This window comes from Quercus lobata, chromosome 3 (assembly GCF_001633185.2).
Source record: "Quercus lobata isolate SW786 chromosome 3, ValleyOak3.0 Primary Assembly, whole genome shotgun sequence".
NCBI classification, from domain to species: Eukaryota; Viridiplantae; Streptophyta; class Magnoliopsida; order Fagales; family Fagaceae; genus Quercus; species Quercus lobata.
The window spans coordinates 21,479,005-21,486,938 of record NC_044906.1 but is presented as its reverse complement, the minus strand read 5'-3'; the positions used below and the strand labels follow the sequence as shown (position 1 = coordinate 21,486,938).

General features: G+C 35.4%; 1 pseudogene; it reads right to left on the bottom strand.

Moving 5' to 3' along the window:
* Positions 1–2,747: 2,747 nt before the first annotated feature.
* Positions 2,748–3,350, bottom strand: LOC115980551 (annotated as a pseudogene).
* Positions 3,351–7,934: the final 4,584 nt, after the last annotated feature.

Here is a 7,934-nt window from a genome sequence, read left to right as displayed (position 1 = left end):
GACCAAGTTTCTTGCTTCTTCCTTGAATCCGCAAAACCGTATATATCGGTAAAGCGCCATCGATCCTCGTCGGAACTCCCAACGATCGTATCCACGTGGTTCGGCGAGGAGGAGATCACTTTGATGTGGACTGTCTTCTTCCAAAAGAGGCTGAGACACCCAGTACTATTGATCCGAGGAACAATCCATGCATGATCGAAGTTTAATTTATTACACAAGTTGTGAAGTCTATCTTCATCAGCCCACGTCTCAGACAAAAACAGGGCAACGGGATCTTGTGCTTGGACTAAAGCTTCGAGCTCACGAACGGTGCGCCGGTTCCCAAGCCCACGAATGGTGCACCGGTTCCCAAGCCCGCGCACGTTCCAGCATAGCCAACTCATGGCTGCCGGCGGGGTTGGGAGCCAGCCGCCGCCGATGGAAGAGTGTTTTCATTGTAATGGGGAGTTTCTATGGCTCTGCGTTTTGGGGATGAAGAGTAATCTGGAAAAGGAAGGGAGTTTCTTTTACCTATAATGAGGTTAGCTTCTTGTGGTTCAGAGATAATGGGAGGTCTTTGGATCCGGGTCCATTTCTTCCCAGCTTGGGCCTAAGTGGACAAGATATGAGGGTCTTGGTTTGAAATATCACTTAAGGGAGTGGGCTGGGTGGGCTGGGCTTGATTCTCGTTCGTGGTTGGGTTGGAGTGAACAGAGGGCCTAAAATCCACAGCAGACATATGTTCCCGCCCGTTTATATTTGAAAGCCCTTCTTGCACGTTCGCACACTCAAATAGATTGATATCTTTGTCAATCTCTCGGATTAAGTGCTCAAAGTCTTCTTGTAGAGTGGGTTTCCGAGAAACGTCAGGTTCTGTCAAGTTCAAGATGTCCGAGGCAGCATTTGTACCCCCGTGAATTGCAGGAGAGCCCAGGTTCGCACAGGGAGCATTAACTGTCGTCGGGCGGTTGTCTACTGGTTCAGCAACCAACGGAAGGTTATTTTCGTGTGGTTGAGATGTCGATGTTGAAGCATTTTGGACCGGATTTTCCATTTTCTTCTTGGCAAAAAAGCCTGGGACCGCCACAACATTTTTACGTGCTGCTACAAACGGAGGGGCTCTCATCCATGCCCCAAACTACTGGTCTTCCTGCTGGAGTGAGCCCTTGCTATCAATCCATTTCTCGCAGTCCTTATCTGAGTGAGTGAGCCGGCCACACCAGTAACAGAGGTTGGGGAGTCTCTCGTACTTAAAAGAAACCCAGTGTTCTCTGTCATCATCTAGGGTGATGAGTCGACCATGGCAAAGAGGTAGAGAAATGTCAATGGACACTCTGACTCTAATGAAGCTTCCGTCGTCGCAGTCAGGGGGATCCTTTGGGTGTTGTATGATCCCAATTGTTTCACATATCTGTTCTGCAACTTCTTTTTTCCTGTAGCATAATGGTATATCATAGACTTGAACCCAGAAGGAGACTTTGTTGAAATTACACACCTCTAGCGCTGACTCCTTATTGATTTTTGAAAAGGCCATTAAATATTTGTCAAAGCACCACGGTTCCGACGATAGAATTCTATCCACTTCCGCTTCATTATCAAAGGAGAACAAGATGATATGATCTCCATTATTCTTGATGCTAAAACCCTTTTTTGATCTCCATAAGGGCGAAAAGGTTCTTGCTATGGCATCAATATTCAGAGCACGCTTAGTAAAGAACTTAGCTGCAATGGTGAAATCATCTGCCGCTTGTTCTTTTTTCAACCTGAGACCTGTACCCTCTCTATCTGAAAGGGAGAGAGAGCTCCAATGTTTTGTAAGGTCGTCCATTCCACTGTGAAATATGCATATAATTTAAAGGTGTTTCCCAAACCCCTTGAAGGTATAATACCACTAGCCTTGAGAAAACACAGTTAACTCAAGGGACAAAACTCCTTCCAAGGAAGGGACGACAATGCCACACTACAGCAGAGCTCTCAGGGAGAAGCTTTGCTAGAGCAGGCAACCGAATCAATCAATCAATCTCAATCTACATAAATCAACCTCTGCTTTATAATTATAAACGACAATAAATTGGTGTTGGTAGACCCCAATGACAATCAATAATTCATAGATCAACACTTTATTAAAAAAAAAAAAATTCATACAGTGGATTTTCTCATCGAACTGTATAATTGAATTGGCATTTTGGATAAATATTCAGATGGAGGTAACCTCTCCATTTTCCTACGGTATTCTATGACCTTGTTCGTGCATTATAATTCTGCTTTCAATAAAATTTTATTGATTTTTTTTTTTTAAATTTTAAAACATCAAAAGTTGTAAAAAATATAAAAAATGTCATGTCCAATATATTTTTTCAATACTTTCATAATAAAACTTAAGAGGCAAATTGTTATCAAGGGACAAAAAAGTAATTTCAGTAGTGGATTCAAATTTGAATCAGTAACAACTTATTAACTAGGACTTGTTATAAAAGTGTAGTAAAAATGTTATGGACATATTATTTCTAAAATATATATTATAACTTTAGTAATACTCTAATTAAAATCAAGAGAAATGAACAAATGTTCCTATCAATTGGTCGATTTATGTATTTAGTTCAACTCTCTTTCTCACACATTTAATGGGTATTTGTTTTTTGGTTCACATTAATGGTGGGAACTTTTTTCTTGATCGGTGGGGCTAAATTTGATTTCACGACCTTTATATGTAGTAGCTTGTCCCTCAAATGAGTACAATTCTTTATTTTTGATCATTTTACAAAAGATTAATCATACTTCTCTTTCTGTAGCTCTCTCCACACTGTAGGCCAAGCATGCATTAACTTCATCAGAACAGATGGATCATACACAGGCACAACCAAGTACACGTGCACTTGCACATACAAACATGTTCACTAAACACAGACATAGACACAGAGAGAGAGAGAGAGAGAGAGAGAGAGAGAGAGACCTGTAAGTGTGATGAGCGGGCGAATGCTTGCATGTTCTGCAAGTGCCTTTATACATTGGTCTGATGGTCTCTATTCATGTGAAGGAGCAAGCATCTTTCTATAAGATGTTGAACCTGTTTTTTACATGCAAAAAGCATAGTGTCCATAAACTTCAATTAATCCATGACCTTTTTTTTATGATGAAACTTGATACTATTTCATATCAACAGAAATATTAATATAATAGGATGTCCAGACAAAGCAAAGATTCTACACAAAAATACATATCATCATGAGTATTATTTTGTGCAACTTTGATGCTTTGCGGAGAGAGAAAAAATAGAGATTCACTAACCATTCTTATGTAGCTGTGGGGGTGGCAATGCAAACAAGGATAGGAATGGTGGTTATGGTACATTTCTCTTGAGTAGAATTGGACAAAACATTTCTATTTCTTATGTATCATTCTTCTTCACATTCTTATGGTCAACATTGTTTCTATTTCTTGCCTTTCTATTATTATAAGCAATCTCAGTAGATAAGAGTTCATCATCAAATCCGCAATCATCAACATCATCAACAAATTTCAAGGCCATCAATTTGGATTTGTAAGTTTTTGGTAATTCAGATTCATAGAACTGAAGAGATACTACAAGTTCATCTACAAGAATGGAATCACTATCTTTACTCTTAGTTATGATAGTCACTTTTGGTCTAAAGTTCTCAGTTAATGATCTAAGAATTTTCCTAACAATTTTAGATTGATCATAAACTTCACCCAAATTAAAAGCAAAATTGATAATATCTTTTAACTTAATATAGAATTAATCAAAAGACTCATCATCAGACATTCTAATATTTTTAAATTTAGAGGTCAATTGCTGTAGTTTATTAAATTTTTACTATCTTAGTGCCTCCATGCACTGTTTGCAAGATGTTTCATGCTGTGTGAGCAATCTCTACATTTGAGATCCCTCTTAAATTCTTCCATAGAAACAGTATTGAATATCGCATTCATAACTTTACTGTTAAAGCTTACTGCTTCCTTTTGGGCAGTAGTCCATTCACCAATAGCAGTGGTTGGTCTTTCCCAACCGTTTTCAACAGAGAGCCATACTCTCTCATCAATAGATTTCAAGAAGGTTTTCACCCTAACCTTCTAATAAGTATAGTTATTTCAATCAAAGTGTGGAGGGATAACAAGAGAGTGACCGTGTTTCATGTATTTGCATTTTTTTTTTGTCAGTATTAAGATTCAAGTTTTTTTTTTTAATATTAATTTTTTTAATTTAAGTTTCTTAGTGACCTCCCTAAAAATAATCCTAGAGCCGCTATTGTAGAAAAGATTTAGTTTTCCCTTCTATTTGTTTGGTTTGAAGGATGAAAAAGTGGAGAAATAAAAAACTCTTTTATTTGGTTGAGGAGAAAAGTGGGAGGGTAGAAAATGGAGTTTATATCAATTTACTCTTATGCCTTTGCTACATAATACGTAAGAAATAATTTATTTATACTTATTAAATATGAAGAAAATATTACTTATTATTAATTAAAATTAATAAAATAACATCTTACAAAAATTTACAAATCATATATATCTAAACTTATATTATTTTCCTTTGTTATTATATATATTGCTGGATGGAAACCAAAAAAAGAAAGAAAAAAAAGTTTTTTTTTACTGAACTAGGTAGACTATATTTGTATAGTTATGAGATGCAAGTTTATTAGTTCTCATGTGGCCCCTTAGGAACATCCAAATCCCAACGACTGCTATATTGAGTATTTCTCTTTCAAAGCAAGCCAGATTTTTGTATTTAGCAAGCATCCCATGCTCCATATTTGGCCTACTGAAAGCCACTTTTAATTATTTCAGACATAGGACATAGAGATCTTTTATATTACCCTATATAATAATGCCCTTTAGTCACTTACCAGAGTTACCAGTAGAATCGGCTGGAGGAAAAAAAAAAAAAAAAAAAAAAAAAAAAAAAGCAAAAAAAGCAAAAAAACAAAGGAACAAGATCAACAATGGAAACAGAGAGAGTGACGGCAAGAAGGATAATAAGAATGAAAGAAAATAAAAAGGGTGAGAGACATACGGATTGAGTAAAGAGATATCAGATATATATGTGGTGAGGGTCATTGGAGGGTATGCGAGACGCATTAAAGAATTTGGGGCAATTTAGTAACTGTGTTGGCATCAGACTTTTCATGCCTGTTTTCTCTTCAAATTGGAAAGAACAATTTTTGGTGAGTCCGGGGGAAAAAATGCTTAGGCTCCGCCAAAAGTTATAATTTTTTTTCCCCGAACAAACAATACTAAATCTTATTTTAAAGTTTTGTAATCCATAAGGTGTAGGTTTTGGAGAGACATGTATGGGTGTGACCGTGTGAGTGAATGTGTATGGTTTACTATTAATATGTTAGGCTTGGCGATGTGAAGTGGCTTATCAAGCATCACTCAATACCTACTTATGCGCATCGCATGCCGTAAGAGACTGCTAGTCTATTTCCTACACACTTTTTATGGCTATTTGTTAACTGGAATTCACATGAACGGTAGGACTAAACTGGACTTCCTGACCGTTATTATATGGCATTAAGCCTTATGTTGTCGTCCCTCACATAACCACACAAAAGAGAGTATACATGGGTGATTAGCTTAGCTGAGTTTAGCTTAGCGGAGCTTAATATATATTGAAACAAGCACTAGATCGGATCCTGGCAAAATTTGCTGAATAGTACATTTTTAGAAAAAAATTTGGTGTATAGCATGTGTTTGAAGTTATTTAGTTAGTTAGACTATTTTTAGAACTCAAGTTTGCTAAATTCAAGTTCCAACCCAAAATTGAGTTTATAAAACTCGAGATCCAACTAATTTGATTCTAGCATGAAATTAAAAAAAATAAAAATAAAACCACACAGGTATATTTTTTTAGTGAAATGGTCCATCACAGTGTGTGAAGGAACTCTAATGCTACTAGAATCTCCGTAGCATAAAACCTGAGCAAAAAAAGAAAAAAAAAAAAAAAAAAAAAAAGAAAAAAAAATGAACGAGTTGGATTGAGTTGAATAAGAGAAATCGAAAGCGATTTTTAATTGATTTTACAATTTTTACTTAATTCTCGCAACACAAGAAAAAAAAAAAATCAACCATGCAAAAATGAAATTTCTTTTTCAACTTCAAAAGAAACACAGCGTTTAAAGCTTTTTTTATATGGTTTCTTTTTTAAAGCCTTATCAGAGGACGCTATGACGGACCATTTCACTAATACTCTTCTACAGGTGGGTATTTTTTTTTTTAATCCATGTCAGAATCAGACTACTTGGATCTTGAGTTTATGAAACTCAATTTTGGGTTAAATAACTTCAAACACATGCTATTCATCAAATTTTTTTCTAAAAAGCTACTATTCAGCAAATTTTGCTTCGGATCTCTTTGGATAGTTTTCTGCATTGGGCATTGGACCTCCCAATTGTTGAACCAATGATATACGATCATATTATGTAAAAAAACTTATTTAGATTCTTACAAGTGCTGAAAGCTGTGATTAATACCAATTCAAAGTTTTGTTTAGTGCCCAAATATTTATGCATCAGATTAGGTCGATAGCGAGACGCCAGTTGGTACATCCAATAATACTCTTCTACTTCTAGCCCTCACCCCCTTTGAGTTTCCTTAAAAATCTATCAAAATGGTGTAATAAAAAAAAACCTAAGCATTTAGTTATTGGAGAATGTTAACCAGCACCGCTTGGTGCTGGTTAAGGGCAGAAAAGACAAAAAAAAAAAAAAAATTGTCTGAAAATGTCAAAATAAAATCTTAAAAAATACCTACAAATCTGAAAAATTGACATAAATAGAAAAGAAGACAAAAATTGTGTCAAGAAAAAGTAAAAAATTTTGTGCTTAAGGGACACCGCACGTCCCATTAACACAACCCTTAATTATTTCATATACCAATAGGTCATATAAAGTGCACCCATGTTATCCACTCTCTTTGACTCTTTTACACTTTTCATCTTGAAAATTTATTGGATATTCGGGAGCAATATTCCTCCCACATGAGGGATGAGCCCCATGCGCGCGTGGAGCAATGCTTCCAATAACTTCCTTTGTATATATTTTTCTCTATTTCAGCTTTCTGTACCTTTTTCGCAAGTATTGATAGATAAATTCCAACAATGATCTATTTTCTTTTCCAAATCCCAGTCTTTAAACTGGAAACTGAAATAGGGCACACTCCTCATGTGAGAGTGGGGAGTGCTTTTCCTAATTAAAACTGAATAAGCTAACAAGTACAACCACGCCATTGGTCTATGCAATACACATTTGCACAGCCAGAGAAGACAAAAGCTTATGGTCCATAGACAACAAAAATCATGTCTCTCGCTTCCCCCCAAAATATGTACCTACCCTGTGAGGTATTCCAGAACCTAACTAAATTACAAGACAACTCTTTCCAAAATTCTAAAAGAAAAGAAAAAAGAGTTGCAAGAAGAACTTAATGATTAAAGTATTCAACTATTTTCCTAAAAAGGATTAAATATTCAATTAAGAAAACCCAAAAACAACCCGAAATGCCATGCCATATTGAGTGTGCCTTTGGGAATTGTTGAAAAAAAATCAACCTCTTACTTTTTTGTTTCATCTTTTTTACAAATAATATAACTTTTAACTTTAAAAAAAAAAAAAAACTACCTTTTAGTTTTTTAAACAAATTTATAATAAAAGTTAAAAAAAAAATTATATCTTTCAATAAAAACTATGCGAATAAGGTACATAAAAGAAGTAATTCTACACTGAAAATGGACCAAAATTCATTGCAAAACGATTAAAAAAGGAAAAAAAGCATTTCCATTTAAAACAATGTGTTTAATATTTCTTGAAGAAAGTTGCGTGCAAAAAAAAAAAAAAAAAAAAGGAATATGGTTCTAAAGATCCCATTAGTCCGAAACTAAAGAACACAAACTCAATCAGAGCAACTTATTTGAAGATAAGTTTAGAGATTGTCGGTCCAAC